The sequence below is a fragment of the Podarcis raffonei genome, chromosome 9, assembly GCF_027172205.1.
Source record: "Podarcis raffonei isolate rPodRaf1 chromosome 9, rPodRaf1.pri, whole genome shotgun sequence".
Lineage (NCBI taxonomy): Eukaryota > Metazoa > Chordata > Lepidosauria > Squamata > Lacertidae > Podarcis > Podarcis raffonei.
In genome coordinates, this window is record NC_070610.1 from 79,611,729 (window position 1) to 79,629,219 (window position 17,491).

Genomic DNA, 17,491 nt, shown 5'->3' on the forward strand with positions numbered 1-17,491 from the left:
TGCCTGAGCATCTAGCATCTTGCTTGCCCCACCAGGGGCATAGGATAGGGTTACCAGACGTCCCCGTTTCCCAGGGACAGTCCCCGGATTTGTGCGTAAGTCCCCGGATAAATTCCATCCCATGAATGTCCCCGGATTTCATCTAATGTCCCCGGGAAATGCAGCAGCGGCAGTCTCAGCAGCCCGGAGCAGAAGCTGTTTGGAAGCCCCCATTTTTCCATCTCTGTGCCATAGCTCTAGAGTGGCCCTCCAGACGGCAACAATGCAACGATCTTGGGGGAGCATTGCAGAACATCTCATGAAGCGGAGTGATGGATGGACAAGCCAGTATAAATCCATCGCTCACCCACTGTTGTTGCACGAATTGCATGTTGCAAAATGCCCCCACCAGTTTGGGGAGGGTGCTGAAGGCTTCTGGCAAAAGTCAGTCCCAGCTTTGCTAGTTGAGTTCCCAAAGACAACCATCCTGCATGCAAATAAACTTTTCAAGGCTTGCCCCATGCAAAAGGCAAGCAGGAGGCAATGCAGGAGGCAATGCAGGAGGCAAAGCAGTCTGACCCAAATTACCTGTGCACCGGAGTCACTTCTCAAAGGATACCCAAGTCTGTGTGCCACAATATCAGCAAGACACAGAACCTGAACACAGAACACCAGGATCAAGGCATAAGAGCTAAAGAATATAAGAAGAGTCTAGATCAGGCCAGTGACCCATCTGGTCCAGTATCCTGGTCTCATAGTGGCCAATGGGAAACCAACAAGCAGGACCTGAGCACAAGAATAATTCTCTTTTAAAGCCATTCAAGTTGGTGTTGATCACTGCCTCCTGTGACAGGGAGTTCCATAGGTTAACGACCTGAATCTGTCCTGAATCTTCCAACACTGAGCGGCATGGGATGTCCATGAATTCCAGCACAATGAGAGAGGGAGGCATCTTTTCTCTGTCCACTTTCTCATGCCATGAATATTTTCACTCTTTAGCACAGCTTCCCCCAATCTGGGGCCCTCCCCCAGATGCTGGACTAGGACTCTCATCCACCATGGAAGTTGTAGTCCATCAGGACTATCTGGGAAGGCTACTTCTTGCAAACCGAAGTGGTTCAGACTGTGAGTTCTTTGAAAGAACGAATACCAACTTCACGTGTCCTCAGCCAAAACCTTGGCACTGAGCAGGAGCTCCTTCCTGTCTTAAATTAAGCTCAACTCCCCAAGGTTTTTTTTTTCCAGAATAATGCCAAGGTAACTGAGATGAATATCTCTTACGGGAATGGTAACCACACCAGAAAACCAGAGCCTCATTCCAGGCATGCCATGTGGCTTCCAAGATCACTTCGCTTATAGAGGTTCGTGTTGTGTAATTGTGGATGGCTTGCTTGCAATGACAAATTTGAGTTCTGAGTTCAACATTTTTCTGAGCTGTGCCGCTTCAGCCGGCAAGACATGCTTTTGTGAGCTGGGTCAGTTACAGGTCCAGCACTTTGCCAAAGAGCTTCCAAGCTTTCTTCTCAAGACCAGAAATCCTGAGCCCAACTCAGTTGGTGCTTGCTAGAGGAAAGGTCATGGGGAAGTAGTGGTGACTGAGGGGCAAGATCCGTCTCCTTGGACCAGCCTTGAGTCTTGCACCCATCAGCTTGTACTGGACTTGCAACCTCCCACCATGCAAGACCCTGAGTGTCAGGTGTGTGTGCAGGAGCCAGGCCCTGTGACCAGTAGGACTCTGCAGGACTGGAGCCTTCCTAAGTTTGTTCTGAAGAGGCGAGGTAACTCACAGCACCTGGTGGCAAGAGCCGGGAAGGGATACAAGGTCAGCATTTTCCCTTCGGCTCTTTGCCACAGCAACACGTTCCCTGCCTTGCTGCATTTGACTCCTTGCTTCTTGATCCTCAGACCCCTGACTTCGTGACTCCTTGCTTCTTGATCCTCAGACCCCTGACTTTGTGACTCCTTGCTTCCTGACCCTCGGACCCCTGACTTCGTGACTCCTTGCTTCTTGATCCTCAGACCCCTGACTTCATGACTCCTTGCTTCCTGACCCTCGGACCCTTGGCTTCATGACTCCTGGTTCTCTGACCCTCTGACTCTTGGCTTTCTGACTCCTGGCTTCTGGACTTCCATTCCTGCTCCCACCCCGCCATCTTGCCCCCAGTCCCGACGTCCCCACCTGTGAACCGGACCATGACACTGAGGATCTCTTTGGATGTCACAGGTACATCAGAATTGCCTGCTGGATCAGGCCAAGGGTCCATCTAGTCCAGAATCCTGCTCTCACATTGACCAATCAGATGCCTCTTTTGGGAAACCTGCAAGCAGGATCTGAGCACTAGAACAATCTCCCCTCTCAAGCAACTGTGGTGAGCAGCCATTGCTAGCCCTCTCCTCCACAGATGTACCTAGTAGTTGGGCAGGTTGGCCTCCACCAAGAGGCAGGGCCAGGGTGGCCACAAAATCATCCCTCTCCACTCTAGCTTGGAGTTGCTAGGATGGAAAGCAGCAGGTGAAGGGAGGCAGGAGGCAGGAAGGGAGACAGACAGACAGATGGCAGAGAAGGACAAGGAGGACAAGGATGGGAGGTGGAGCAGAGCAGAGCACGGAAGGCAACAAAAAGCAAACTTATTGAGTTTCTAGTCCATGTTCTCTTCTGGCTTCAGAGGTGCTGATACATCTCCTTGCTACATCTCCATGATATTTAAGATATCATAATTTGAGGGGGATCTGGGTGAGAGATTAACTGGGGAGTAAGGGACGTGGGTGGCGCTGTGGGTTAAACAACAGAGCCTAGAACTTGCCAATCAGAAGGTAGGTGGTTCAAATCCCTGTGACGGGGTGCGCTCCCATTGCTTGGTCCCTGCTCCTGCCAACCTAGCAGTTCAAAAGCATGGCAAAGTGCAAGTAGATAAATAGGTACCACTCCGGCGGGAAGGTAAACGGCGTTTCCGTGTGCTACTCTGGTTCTCCAGAAGCGGCTTAGTCCTGCTGACCACATGACCTGGAAGCTGTATGCCAGCTCCCTCAGCCAATAAAGCGAGATGAGCGCCACAATCCCAGAGTCGGCCTCGACTGGACCTAATGGTCAGGAGTCCTTTTACCTTTTTAAATTAATAGAAGGAATTGGGAACATGGGAAGCCACTTTATACAGAGTTAGACCTTTGGTCCATCTAGTTCATTATTGTCTACAGTGACTAGCAATAGCTCAGGCAGAGAGTCTCTCCCAACCCTGCCTGGAGATGCCATTGGCGATGGAGCCTGGGACCTTCTGCTTGGCAGGCAGAGACGCTGCCAATGAACTATCCTGGCTCTTCACCAACCTGAGGCCTGACAAGTCCTCATCTTCTGGGCACATTCAGACCAAGAGCCCGCCTCTGATGGCCCTCGCAGTTTGCTCAGAATTTGCAGCACATCTGTTGACTAAGGAACAAGGTGGCACCAAATCCTTAAGCACCTGGCCCTTATGATGAAGGTAGAGGGTGCTCAGTCTCATACGTCAGGAAGACAGGGAGATCCAGACAGCAGACCTGTGCCTTGAGCTCCTCAGAGAAAATGAAGGACTATAAATGCAACAAATAATAAGTTCCCAGGCTCCTCAAAAGAACCTGGGACCTTCTGTTTCCAAGGCACACACTCTGCTACTGAGCTATGGCCTTTCCCCATATTAGTGTCACAGGTGCGAAAGTAACTGGCTTTCCTTGAGGTGTGGCAGCCACTCATGGATGAGCCCTGGGCTTGTTGCTCCCTGGGTGACCCAGGATCGCCTCCAGCGCTGCTGCCACCTTGCCTTCCCTCCTGACCTGACAGCGACGTTTGAGATCCTCACCTTCCCCTGATCCTCCCTTGCGTGATACAATTGACACATTTTTGGAGAGGGTCTGAATTAATGAAGAGGTTGGGCTGGGTTGGGCGCTGCATCCTTCAGCACCCATTATGTGACACCCTTTGAGAGATGTGTTGCTTTCAAAGGACTCCTCCAAATAAGAGAATGTTTTTCGCCCCCTGGCCTGGAAGGCAGCCAAGGTGACTCCCTCTGCAGCCAGCAGAGGAAAAGTGTCTGATCACTGAGAGATTAGGAAGGCGACCTGGGCAGATGGGAAAGATCTGAAGGATTTGAAATCTGATAAGGGGGAAGGAGGAATGTCAGGAGGATTCTCCTAGATCAGATCACAGGTCCATGAAGACAGGATCTTCCTTCCCACAAAGGCAGCCAGATGCCTTCAGGAAGACCATGAGCAGGGCAGGGCATGTTGGTCCTCCCACATTCCTCTTCTCACCCCTCCCCAGACAATTGCTATTCGGAGGTATATCATTTGCTCTAACCATGGTGCTCCATATATTTCATTATTTGCTCCAAGCCAGTAGCTCCCAAACTTTGATGGGCCCCTGTCCACTTGGAGCCATAAACTCCTCTGCATGGTCCTCTGCCCTGCCTCATAAGGTGCATCATTCAGAATAATGGTTAGGACAACCCACTAAGGAAGGTAAGGTAAAGGTAAAGGGACCCCTGACCGTTAGGTCCAGTCGTGACCAACTCTGGGGTTGCAGCGCTCATCTCGCTTTATTGGCCGAAGGAGCCGGCGTACAGCTTCCGGGTCATGTGGCCAGCATGACTAAGCCGCTTCTGGCGAACCAGAGCAGCGCACGGAAACGCCGTTTACCTTCCCGCCAGAGTGGTACCTACTTATCTACTTGCACTTTGACGTGCTTTCGAACTGCTAGGTTGGCAGGAGCAGCTCAACCTGTTGTGCGGATTCAAACCGCTGATCTTCTGATCGGCAAGTCCTAGGCTCTGTGGTTTAACCCACAGCGCCACCCGCATCCCAGCAAGGAAGGTAAGATCACAATAAAAATCCAAAACATTCACAATGAATTGCACATTTATTCAAAATCCAGTTGAAGCTATTTACTGAATTCATTCAACAAAAATTGAGGGTCGATCCAGTGATCTGATAGTCATTTACATCTCCAGCAACCCCCTCCCACTTCCTTGCCTCTCAGTGCCCTCCTAAGTAATGCCACCCCACACCCCCAGGGGGCAGTACTGTCCAGTTTGGGAACCACTGATCTAAATGAATAGGCATATTCCTATGGGGAAAGGGGGTGGTCTACCAGGTTGTGTCTAGGGGACCCACTGAGGATCTCTTGCCTCTGGGACCCCGACATCCTGAAAGAGGGCTGTGACCTTTCTTCCGAAGGAGTCAGAGATGCTCACAAACCTCAAAAGCCCCCGGTTCTCCTGGGCAAACTCCTTGAGAGCCGGGTCGCCCTCTTGCTGATTCCCTTTCCTCGTTTCTAGCTGTCTTGCGTCAGGACTGGAATAAATAAAACAATCTAAAGAGACAGAGTTCAAGTATTGGCTGTCCCAAATTAGTTCGTGAACAAGAGAGCTCTCGTTTCTGCGTGCTCACGCCTTCCTCCCCTTTCGCCCACATGCAATTTCCTTCAAGGAGAGCTCTGACCTTTCAATAATACCACTATTAATAGCAATAATAATAACAGCGGCTCTGAAAATGCCAGGCAAAAACTGGAGGGGGCATTTAATTAATTCCATAGGACGTCACAGTGGAAGGAACATTGAGAGTCATGGAATCGTAGAACTGTAGAACGGGAAGAGACCCCTAAGGATCATCTAGACCAGTTCTCTGCAAGGCAGGGGTCTCAGCTAAAGCACCCAAGACAGAGGGCCACCCATCCTCTGCTTAGAAACCTCCAAGGGAGGACAGTTCACCACCGTCCGAGGGAGACCGTTCCACTGTCAAACAGCTCTTACCGTCGGGAAAGTTATTCCCAGCATTTAGCATTTTATTGAGAAACAAAAGCAGACAATCCACACAAAGAGAAAAACAAACACAAACAACAAAATAATGTAAGTTCAACACAAGGGCTTTTGATTTAAAAAATCAAAAAAATGGATAAGATTATAAAATTATTTTTCAAAAAACAATGAAAAAGAAGAAGAGTAGAAGAAGAGTTTGGATTTGATATTCCGCTTTATCACTACCCGAAGGAGTCTCAAAGCGGCTAACATTTTCCTTTCCCTTCCTCCCCCACAAAAAAACAGTCTGTGAGGTGAGCGGGGCTGAGAGACTTCAGAGAAGTGTGATTAGCCCAAGGTCACCCAGCAGCTGCAGGTGGAGGAGCGGGGAATCAAACCCGGATCCCCAGATTATGAGTCCACCGCTCTTAACCACTACACCACACTAGTGTAGGGGAGAAATGATGGGGGGGGGGGAGAAAGGTTTTGGCTGTTTATAGATGCCACCAAATAAAATAATGTTTTGAAGGGATTTGCCACCTGTGTGACTCTGGCATCCTATCCAATATTTAATAAGGAAACCCCAAACAGAGGAGAAATCAGAAGGGTCCATGTCACTCCTCGCTGCTCACATATTATCTATTTATTTATTTATTTATTGCATTGCATCTCTGTGGCCCACTTTTCTCTCCAAGAAGCTCAAGGCAGCAGACATGGTGGTCCTCCCCCTCCTCATTTGATCCCCACAACAACCCTGTGAGGTAGGTTAAGCTGAGAGGAGGCAATGCATGGCCCACAAGGTCACACACGGTGAGCGTCATGGAGGCCGAGTGGAGATTCAAACTCTGGTCTCTCCCAGGGTCTAACATTCTAACCACTCCACCACGCTGGCCCTCAATTTTCTTGAGCCAGTTATCTAGGGGGTAGGATGAAGTGTCTTTCCAGGCCTGAGCTACCAGAATACATACAATTGAAATCTAAGATCTTGTTGCTGTTTAGTCGTTTAGTCGTGTCCGATTCTTCGTGACCCCCTGGACCAGAGCACGCCAGGCACTCCTGTCTTCCACTGCCTCCCGCAGTTTGGTCAGACTCATGTTCGTAGCTTCGAGAACACTGTCCCACCATCTCGTCCTCTGCCGTCCCCTTCTCCTTGTGCCCTCCATCTTTCCCAACATCAGGGTCTTTTCCAGGGAGTCTTCTCTTCTCATGAGGTGGCCAAAGTCTTCGAGCCTCAGCTTCAGGATCTGTCCTTCCAGTGAGCACCCAGGGCTGATTTCCTTAAAAATGGAGAGGTTTGATCTTCTTGCAGTCCATGGGACTCTCAAGAGTCTCCTCCAGCACCAGAATTCAAACGCATCCATTCTTCAGCAATCAGCCTTCTTGATGGTCCAGCTCCCACTTCCACACATCACTACTGGGAACGGCTTCCGGGGTGCTCTTTGAAGCGTTGCTGGCTCCCTCTTCCACTTGTGGCAAAAGAAGTTCTCTCATCATGCCATAAGGACATGCAAAGAGTCTTGCAGATGGATCTGGTCATGTTTTTTAAATTGCAATTAAAAGCAATAAAAGTAGACTTAAATTATTGAAATATAGATAAAAACAGCAGTTTTTAAAAAAGAAATGTTATAAAACAAAATCACAAGTCTTAGTAGGCTTACCTAAACAAAGCTTTTAGCAGGCATTGAAGGGCCTGCAGGTGCTGATTATTGCAGTTACTATGTAGCTATGAGAATACACTGCAGGGGGTGGACTAGATGACTCGTGGGGTCCCTTCCAAGTCTACAGTTCTATGAAAAATGTATTTCAAAAATAAAAATATTCAAAAGCCAGTCGGCCAGGAACTCCATCTCTGACAAAGGGTCAAGATTTATAAACAGAAGGGTTTTAGGGGAAACCTGGACACAGAAACCCCAAATTCAAATTAGTTAACATTTGATTGCATTTCTCAAGGCACAAGAGAAAAATTCTGCGTTGTGTCCTCATCTAAGGTTCCCCAGTCACCAAGATTTGTTCTGTTTTGCTTAGTGCTTGGTTCTTTTTTAAATTTATATTTATTATTGTATTTAACAATGTGCTTGCACTCTGACTACAGACATTGTGGGCAGACCTGTTCTCTTGCAAACAGGGGAGACTGGAGCTAACTTGGGAATCTGTTGTCCCTGTCCTTGGCTTTGTCAAGAGTTAAATATATTTACGCAGAGCAAGGCAGTAATTAAATGTTGGTCAATGTAGTTTCTTCTCTCTCTGTCTCTCTCTCTCTCTCTCATCAAAATGCTCTCAATAGTTATTCCAAGAACATAGATGGGAGCGCAATAATTCAACATCCCTCCCTCCTTCCACGTTTTGCTGCCAATGGCTGGGCTTCCAAGCCCTCGAGCGGCACAGAGCTCTTGAACTTCCTGCATCTTCCTTGAGGATTCACGGCACGTTCTTCTTGGCAGGCGGAGGTGCCAGGCATACCGAACCCTGATTTACGACTTGCCTCTTCTGAAGTCCGGCTTTTGCTGGGGTTGGGCAGGCGAGGGAGGGAGGGAAGGAAGGAGGAAATATGCTGGCGCGTGTGTCTGCACATGTCCAAAATAGCTCGGTGGCAAATGCCCACATTCTTGAACTTCCAGGTCAGGATTGAGTGGCTTCCAACGATTCACATGGAGCAGCTGAGCTGCAGGCACAGAGCCTGGCAATTGCCATTTGAGGAGGAGAAGGTCTGGTTGGGTTTCTTTCCAACAGGCAAGGGGCATTCAGAGTGGGCAGCAGAGGAGCCTGCACTGGGTGCCCCTCTGAGAGATGTTGCGGGGGGGGGGGAAGCCTGAGAAGAAACGTGAGCCCTGGCCTGGCAGCTCCTTTGCAGGTGCAGAGGAGGTGTCCAGAATCTGACCTGGAGATGCAAATCCTGAGAGTGCTTTTGCAAACCGTTCTCCTTTGCCAGGAGAGCGTGGGTGGCATTGGCGACATCCTGTCCAGCTCGTGGCAGGTTAAGGCAGGATGAGGCTCCAGAGGGTTGCCAGGCCAGGTTCAGGGCAAGGGCACGGAGCGATTAATCTCAGGGCAAGTCACAAACTAGGACAGGTAAGGATCAAGGTGTAGGATCAAAGGCAGAGTTCAGTTCCCTGGAAGAGGACGAGGGAGGAACCTATGGGTGGCAGCGAGAAACTGCGGAAATGTCCTGCCAGCCTCTCCTTTATTTATTTGCTATGTTTCTCTCCTGCCTTTCCTCCCAGGAGCTCGAGGGGGCATGAATGGTTCTCCACCTCTCCGTTTTCACTTAGAATCATAAGGGACCCCAGAAATCATCTAGTCCAAACCCCAGGAATCAGAGCTAAACAACCAAAGAATCTTCACAACTTCTTACATTTTTTTTTAAGGACTCCCCAGACCTATCAAGTGTTCTTTCTCCCCACCCTCTTAGATTAGCCTCCGCCAGCATGAGGGATAATTCTTTGGCAGTCATCCCATGGTGGTGTTTTAGCCTAGTACATTTGGCTCCCATTACAAGATCAGGATCTCATGGGGGGTGTTTGGAAATGAGTGAATACAGAACACTTACAGGTAAAAATGCAATTTTAAGACAAAATGTGTTTTGTCTATTTTTAATAAAGGTAATGTAGATCTTAGATTTAACTTCTATGCAGAATTCATCATGCGAAAGGCTAGGCTGGATGAATCCCAAGCCGGAAGAAATATTGCCGGAAGAAATATCAACAACCTCAGATATGCAGATGACACAACCTTGATGGCAGAAAGTGAGGAGGAATTAAAGAACCTTTTAATGAGGGTGAAAGAGGAGAGCGCAAAATATGGTCTGAAGCTCAACATCAAAAAAACGAAGATCATGGCCACTGGTCCCATCACCTCCTGGCAAATAGAAGGGGAAGAAATGGAGGCAGTGAGAGATTTTACTTTCTTGGGCTCCATGATCACTGCAGATGGTGACAGCAGTCACGAAATTAAAAGACGCCTGCTTCTTGGGAGAAAAGCAATGACAAACCTAGACAGCATCTTGAGAAGTAGAGACATCGCCTTGCCGACATAGGTCCGTATAGTTATAGCTGTGGTTTCCCCAGTAGTGATGTATGGAAGTGAGAGCTGGACCATCAAGAAGGCTGATTGCTGAAGAATTGATGCATTTGAATTCTGGTGCTGGAGGAGACTCTTGAGAGTCCCATGGACTGCAAGAAGATCAAACCTCTCCATTCTGAAGGAAATCAGCCCTGAGTGCTCACTGGAAGGACAGATCCTGAAGCTGAGGCTCCAAGACTTTGGCCACCTCATGAGAAGAGAAGACTCCCTTGAAAAGACCCTGATGTTGGGAAAGATGGAGGGCACAAGGAGAAGGGGACGACAGAGGACGAGATGGTGGGACAGTGTTCTCAAAGCTACCAGCATGAGTTTGACCAAACTGCGGGAGGCAGTGGAAGACAGGAGTGTCTGGCGTGCTCTGGTCCATGGGGCCACGAAGAGTCAGACACAACTAAACGACTAAACAACAACAACAAGGGGCATGCATGCAAGCAACGTGCTCACCAAAAGACTCTGGGCTGTCTCTGGAGACCAGAAGACCCACAGTGCTTCAAAGCAAGCTCCCTTCTGGGCAATACAGTCTCAGTGGGTTGAGCCGCGGCGATGGGAACAAATGACCCAATGGTGAGCTGCTCCAGAACCCCACATCAGCTCAACGGCAGGCTCCCCAAAAAATAATCAAGCCGAAATCAAAAGAATCAATTTGAGAATATTGGAGAAAGAATTTGGCCAAAACCTTCGGAGTCCCAAAAAGGGCGTCCGCTCCAGAATCAGTCGAAACAAGCTGAATGGGGAAAATCTGATTGAGGAAGTCAAGGTGAAAAGTAAAGAGCCTGCTATGAAATTGAAAAATAGGATGAAGAGAATTATATGTGCAAACAAATCAGAGAGGGGAGCTGAGGGAAGTCTTTGGTGGGGGGGTAGAGGGAGGGGGAATAAAAATGGGCAAAAAATGTAATTGGTTATTTTGATTGATAATTTGTTTTGTTGAAATTGTTCAATAAAAATATTTTAAAAGGAAAAAGAAAAAAAGAAATTAAGAAATAGGGGGGGAGATCTGATGAGATCCAGAAATCACTGCGTACCCCTGAATTTGTCTCCTCGCTGCCTGCTTCCCTTACCTGCCAAACACTCTTGGTTGCTGCGATGACAAGAAAAACTGGGCTTGTCTCTGATTTGGACTGTTATTGCAATTCCTGTCTGGGTTATTTATTTCATCAAATAAAACAAATATCAACGGGGGGATAACAGCAGTAATTTGAGATTTTCTGAAACTTGAAAAAACAATTTGTTGTTGTTGTTTAGTCGTTTAGTCATGTCCGACTCTTCGTGACCCCCTGGACCAGAGAACGCCAGGCACCTCTGTCCTCCACTGCCTCCCGCAGTTTGGTCAAACTCATGCTGGTAACCTCGAAAACACTATCCAACCATCTCGTCCTCTGTCGCCCCCTTCTCCTTGTGCCCTCCATCTTTCCCAACATCAGGGTCTTCTCCAGGGAGTCTTCTCTTCTCATGAGGTGGCCAAAGTACTGGAGCCTCAGCTTCACAATCTGTCCTTCCAGTGAGCCCTCAGGGCTGATTTCCTTCAGAATGGAGAGGTTTGATCTTCTTGCAGTCCATGGGACTCTCAAGAGTCTCCTCCAGCACCGTAATTCAAAAGCATCAATTCTTCAGCGATTGGCCTTCTTTATGGTCCAGCTCTCACTTCCATACATCACTACTGGGAAAACCATAGCTTTAACTATACGAACCTTTGTTGGCAAGGTGATGTCTCTACTTCTCAAGATGCTGTCTAGGCCTGTCATTGCCCTTCTCCCAAGAAGCAGGCGTCTTTTAATTTCGTGACTGCTGTCACCATCTGCAGTGATCATGGAGCCCAAGAAAGTAAAATCTCTCACTGCCTCCATTTTTTCCCCTTCTATTTGCCAGGAGGTGATGGGACCAGTGGCCATGATCTTCGTTTTTTTGATGTTGAGCTTCAGACCATATTTTGCGCTCTCCTCTTTCACCCTCATTAAAAGGTTCTTCAATTCCTCCTCACTTTCTGCCATCAAGGTTGTGTCATCTGCATATCTGAAGTTGTTGATATTTCTTCCGGCAATCTTAATTCCGGCTAGGGATTCATTCAGCCCAGCCTTCCGCATGATGAATTCTGCATATAAGTTAAATAAGCAGGGAGACAAAATACAGCCTTGTCGTACTCCTTTTCCAATTTTGAACCAATCAGTTGTTCCATATCCAGTTCTAACTGTAGCTTCTTGTCCCACATAGAGATTTCTCAGGAGACAGTTGAGGTGATCAGGCACTCCCATTTCTTTAAGAACTTGCCATAGTTTGCCGTGGTCGACACAGTCAAAGGCTTTTGCATAGTCAATGAAGCAGAAGTAGATGTCTTTCTGGAACTCTCTAGCTTTCTCCATAATCCAGCGCATGTTTGCAATTTGGTCTCTGGTTCCTCTGCCTCTTCTAAATCCAGCTTGCACTTCTGGGAGTTCTTGGTCCACATACTGCTTGAGCCTTCCTTGTAGAATTTTAAGCATAACCTTGCTAGTGTGTGAAATGAGTGCAATTGTGCGGTAGTTGGAGCACTCTTTGGCACTGCCCTTCTTTGGGACTGGGATGTAGACTGATCTTCTCCAATCTTCTGGCCACTGCTGAGTTTTCCAAACTTGCTGGCATATTGAGTGTAGCACCTTAACAGCATCATCTTTTAAAATTTTAAAAGATTTTTAAAAGATTTTTAAAAATAACAATACAGTAAGCTAAAAACAAATTTAAACTCTCATCAACTTCCCTGCATAAGGGGCAGTGCTTTTTTTTCAAAAATAAAAATGTTCAGGGGTACTCTCATTTTCCCACTCATATTGAAATTCTGCCCCTCAATGAGGCCAAACTTAGATTCACAAAAATGTTTAGGGGTATGTGTACCCCTGTGTACCCCCCAGAAAAAAAGCACTGACAAAGGGTAACGCGATCTTGTGGGTAACCTGGTCTCAAGTTGTTGGGGCCTTTATATATTTACACCTTGCAATTGTTGTTGCGTTTAAAGACATACCTGCATACATGCCTATCAGGCAGACTAAGGTGAAGATGCATCTGTTTTGTCACAGGTTGTAAGGATTTTGTGTGTGTGTTGTCTTCTAAAACATGCAGCTGAACATGCAACGAAGGCAGCAGGTTTGGGGGAGCTGGGCTGAGCCCAGTTGACTTTCGTCAAGTCTCAACAAAGTGTTGGGCTCTGTGACTCCGCGTGGGCTCAGCTCCAGAGACGCTTCACTTTGGGGCATTCCCACCACTCTCGGACTTTCCCGCAGGTTTCCCAACTGAACAGCTTCCCATTTGAGTCAACAGAGATAGGATCTGTTGGAGACTGGGTGATAAAAAAAAAAGGCAATTAAGTAAGACGAGAGGCACAAGCAAATGTTCTGCTGACAGCTGTGTGGACACTGGGCCAAGCCGAGGCCATTTCCCAATCTCAGGATTGCAAGGTGTGTCCACAAATGTTTACCAGGTTCATCACTTGCGGGGAAAACAACAGAACAGGTTTGCAAGCTTATTCTCACCACTTAGAGGAAGGGCCGTCTTGGATCACATGGGCCCAGCTTATCGGGAGCCGGTGCTATTCTGCTAGAAAAAGTGCCAGAACTGAGATCTGGCCTGGAGGGCTAGAGGACCAATAAATAATAATAATTTTATTATTTATACCCCGCCCATCTGGCTGAGTTTCCCCAGCCACTCTGGGCGGCTTACAGCACATATAAAAACATAGTGAAACGTCAAAGTTTTTTTTTTACAAAAAAAACTCTCAGCAAGTAGAACTAGTGAAGGAACCTTGAGAACAAAGCTTCTAACAGCAGCTTTGGAATCATGCACCCACCAGCTCAAGTCACAGATGATTGTTGTTGTTGTTGTTGTTGTTGTTGTTGTTGTTGTTGTTGTTGTAGTATTTATCTGTTTCTCACTTTTATTCCCTGATTGGAGGAAAGCAATCATTTTAAAAAGTATACATATTGTCATTGTCTTCTTCTTCTTCTTTGGTGATCCCTTGTAGCCGAGTAAGTTTGTCTTCCATAAACACAGTTTTAACAATGAGTCTGTAAGTGACTTTGGAGGCGAATTCTGGATCCACATGTCCTTCCACAGTGGGGACATTGGTTTCCAGGTGGGAGTTGATCACGGTGAATGTTTGCCAAGCATGCCTTCCTCTTAGCACATTTCTCCCTCGCGTCCTGAGTTCAAGTGTCTTCAAAGCCCATGACACCTTTGGAGCGCTCGCAGGCCAGTGTTTCCCAATTGTCAGTGTTTATACTACATTTTGTTTCAGATTTGCCTTGAAAGAGTCTTTGAACCTCTTTTGTTGACTACCAGCATTACTATTTCCGTTTTTAAGTTTGGAATAGAGTAGTTGCTTTGGAAGACGATCATCAGGCATCCGCAGAACATGACCAGTCCAACCAAGTTGATGTTGAAGAATCATTGCTTCAACACTGGGGATCTTTACTTCTTCCAGTACACTGATATTAGTTCACCTGTCTTCCCAAGTGATGTGTAAAATTTTTCGGAGACACCGTTGATGGAATCTTTTGACGAATTGGAGATGGCCTTTATAAGTGGTCCATGTCTCACAAGCATACAGTGAGGTTGGTAGTACTACCAACCTTACTGTACATATTGTAGAGTTGGAAGGGATCCCAGCGGTCATCTAGTCTAACTCCTTGCAATGGAGGAATTTCAACTGAAGCATCCATGATAGCTGGCCAACCATCCTCTGCCTGATAAAGCCCAATGAAGGGGAGTCAACCAACTTTCAGGGGAATTCGCCCCACTGTCAAACAGCTCTTACCTCAGAAAGTTCTTCCTGATGTTCAGATGGAATCTCTTTTGGTCCTTCCCTCAGGAGCAGGAGGAAGCAAGCTGGCTCCATCTTCCCTGTGACAACAATTTAGATATTTGAAAATGCCCAACGTATCTCTACTCAGTCCCGTCCCCTTCAGCTACCAGAGTTTTCCACGTGTGGCAAATGTCAAAGTGGGACAAAAATGATGAATGAGTCACCCATCCTGTGTACCTGAAGCCTCCTCAGATCAAGACGTTGCAAATGGGATTCTGAAATTATTTCCATGAGCAAACGCTGACTGGACTCTGCCTCCAGCACCCTGAATCTCAAAGTGCCTCTTCAGACAAAAGAAGCTAATTTGTTTTGCCTAATATGCCCCTTTCAAGGGGACCAGCCCCCAACATGCGGGGGGTTATGGACGAGCAGCCAAGTGCCATTCCAAAGAAACTCAGAAATAAAGCAAAGGGTAAATAACTCTAATAAGGAACCCCATTTCTGAATACGCTGCCATAATGTCAATGAAAGGCAGTCTGCCTTCTCTCGTTCCATGAGATTCAGGAACTTCTTCCCACAGCCCCTTCAGAAGGATGGCATGTGAGCTGTCGTCTGATGCACGATGAACACTGAACCGCTGCTGAAATGCCACATCGCTGCCCATGGAACACAGTACTGGACACCCTCTGGGTGAACTCCGTGGTTTTCAAACTTCTGGGGGGTCCTGCCCCCTTGGCTGCATAAATGCATCCCAAATGCCCCCTACCCAATGAAAAGCACTATTCAGAAGAGCCGTTTGCATGACCCACTGAGAAAGATAATAACATGATAACATTCGGAACAGTAACAGTAACAATTAAGATCAGATTTATTCAAAATCCAATTAAGGGCTCGTCAATACATTTCGCTCTGTGCTTTCTAGGAACAGGTTCAGTCTGGGTTCAAGTGCTGCTTTTTTAAATTATTATTCACCCCTGCCACTTTCCCCATGAAAATCCACTCTCTACCACTAAATTGGAGCAATCAGCAATTCGGGTTTTCCACAGGCTACTGTTTGCTCCGATTCAGCGGTAAAGAGCGGGTTTTCATGGGGAAAGTGGCAAGGCAAGAAGAAACAGCGCTTGGACACAGACCTGGGAGGCTTGGACCTGTTCCTAGAAAAGCAGCGCCAAGGATAAGTGTGGATGACCCTGAGACTGCCTAGTTTAATTCATTCAAAATGATTGATGGGATGGAGTGGCTCCCCTATGAAGAAAGGGGAAAACATTTCGGACTTTTCAATTTAGAGAAAAGATGAGTAACAAGCGACAGGATAGAAGTTTTATACAATTATGCATGGAGAAAGTGGAGAGAGAAAATGTTTTCTCCCTCTCTCCTCAGCTGAACTTACATCACAAAGTTGTTATAAATAAAAAACGTGCAAGGGAAGGGATCATGTGCAAGACCTTCCACAGATAAATGGAATGAAATAAAATGTTTGCAGGGAAATGGCAGGTACTAATAGTAGTAACAGAAAATGTGAGAATGATCAGGAACATTTTGTTGTTGTTTAGTCATTTAGTCATGTCCGCCTCTTCGTGACGCCCTGGACCAGAGCACGCCAGGCACTCCTGTCTTCCACTGCCTCCCGCAGTTTGGTCACGCTCATGCTGGTAGCTCCGAGAACACTGTCCAGCCATCTCGCCCTCTGTTTTCCCCTTCTCCTTGTGCCCTCCATCTTTCCCAACATCAGGGTCTTTTCCAGGGAGTCTTGTCTTCTCATGAGGTGGCCAAAGTCTTGGAGCCTCAGCTTCAGGATCTGTCCTTCCAGTGAGCACTCAGGGCTGATTTCCTTCAGAATGGAGAGGTTTGATCTTCTTGCAGTCCATGGGACTCTCAAGAGTCTCCTCCAGCACCAGAATTCAAAAGCATCCATTCTTTGGCGATCAGCCTTCTTGATGGTCCAGCTCTCACTTCCATGATCAGGAACATACCAGAGATTAAATCCTATTGAACACAGTCAGACTTACTTCTGAATAAAACTGATTAGGATTGCAGTGTAAGGCTGCACATTCTTTACCCAGGTGCCTGGGAGTAAGCTCCATTGAACATAGTGGGACTTACCCTTCTGAGTAGACAGTGTAAGGCTCCACTTACGATAAAGAAACACATACTCCAAGTATTTCCTAGAAAATGAGTGGCTGCTGAAGCCTTGCAATTAAAGAATTTAAATTGGTGACGTTTTCCTTCAGAATTATAGGAAGGCCTTCCTATGCCAGCGTCACTGTTTCCTGCATTTGGTGCAGGAATTTTATGGACTGGGATGCCATTTTTGCATCACCACAACCCCCTTTTAATTGTTCTCTGAAACATGGAGGGGAAGGAAAAGGAAAAGTGGGACATTCCAGGATCAAATCAGAAACCAGGGCGGCTGTTGCCATCCTTGGACTTACCCTTGAATATAGGGACACTTGGAGGGTATGCAAATGAAGAAAACCAAACTCTGCCTCGTAGCCAGCTTGGAAAAATGCCCTCCCAGCTCCCTTGACGAAACAACCGCATGGACATGTTTTCCAAAGTCGCAGCTGTTTTGAAATCCAGCTTTCTATGGCGGGGGATCTTCCCATTTCTGTGGCAGGGAGGAGAGATTTGGGGTTAAGTCTCCCACTTTGCCATGTTCCCAGCTAGAATTAGAAAGCTGTTAAAGGGCAGAGCCAGTTCAAAGCAGCAGCAGCAAAGATTGGGGATTCTGTGGCTAAGGGTCTTGTTTCCACTTGCTCCATCCCTGTCCCTGATCCTTTACTGCAGTAGCCTAAATCCCAAAGATTTCTGCCTGGCAGACGTTAGAAGGAAATTGACAATTTGTGGAAAATAGTGGCGTTTTGGTGGGAACCTATAATTTTTTATTTTTTTTAAGGTT

The 17,491-nt window shown here is 47.2% G+C and overlaps 1 long non-coding RNA gene across 1 annotated transcript in view; it reads left to right on the forward strand.

Moving 5' to 3' along the window:
- The first annotated feature begins 11,120 nt into the window (after positions 1-11,120).
- Positions 11,121-17,491, forward strand: part of LOC128420616 (uncharacterized) — a 393,346-nt gene continuing 386,975 nt past the window's right edge. The window contains exon 1 of the long non-coding RNA XR_008332071.1: positions 11,121-11,278. This is a non-coding gene — a long non-coding RNA (uncharacterized LOC128420616). The remainder of the gene's footprint in view (positions 11,279-17,491) is intronic.